Genomic DNA, 735 nt, shown 5'->3' with positions numbered 1-735 from the left:
TGCGATGAAGTATGCACTTGTCAAGTTCAGGGTGCACCTGCTTGGCTCAAAGCCGTTTATGATCTACATAGATCATGCGTCACTACGCGCTGCGACTCAGTCGCCTCACCTCTCGCTTTTGCGGAATATAACTCCGAGGTGAAGTATAAGCTAAGAAAGCAGAATGTTTTGGCTGATGCATTGTCACGAAGACCAGACTATGAGCTTGCTTATGTCACGACGGTGACGTCTGCAGTGACGGATTTGATCTGCGCCGCATACGCGGGGGACAGTATGTGTGTAGCGCTGCTACAGGCTCTCGGGAGCAATAGTTTGGAAACTAAGACAAGAAATTGTCGGGCGTTTGCGCGCACGGTTACATTGATATTCGTTGAGTAACGAATCGCTGCATTATAGCACCAATTCAACGGATACGCCACAAATTGTGTTTCCCAACGATAAGGATGTTAAATATCGTATCCTCTATGAGGCCCACGGCACCCCACTTGTTGGTCATCTTGGTCGTGAGAAGACGTACAGCTCGGTGAGTTGCCACCCGTGGTGGCTCAGCTGTAGATGTGGACGAGCACATATATGCGCACGTGTGAGACGTGTCAAACGGTAAAACCCTCTCCGAATGCGGCGGCACCGCTGGCCAGTTTACCGGCACCCTCCGGGTGTTCGCATTCCATGAATATGGACTTTGTGCTTGTCTTGCCGACGATTCGGCAGGCAACACGGGTGTAGTGGTCTTTC

The sequence above is a fragment of the Plasmopara halstedii genome (assembly GCF_900000015.1).
Source record: "Plasmopara halstedii genome assembly, contig: Scaffold_2604, whole genome shotgun sequence".
NCBI lineage: Eukaryota > Oomycota > Peronosporomycetes > Peronosporales > Peronosporaceae > Plasmopara > Plasmopara halstedii.
This window is presented reverse-complemented; position numbering follows the sequence as displayed.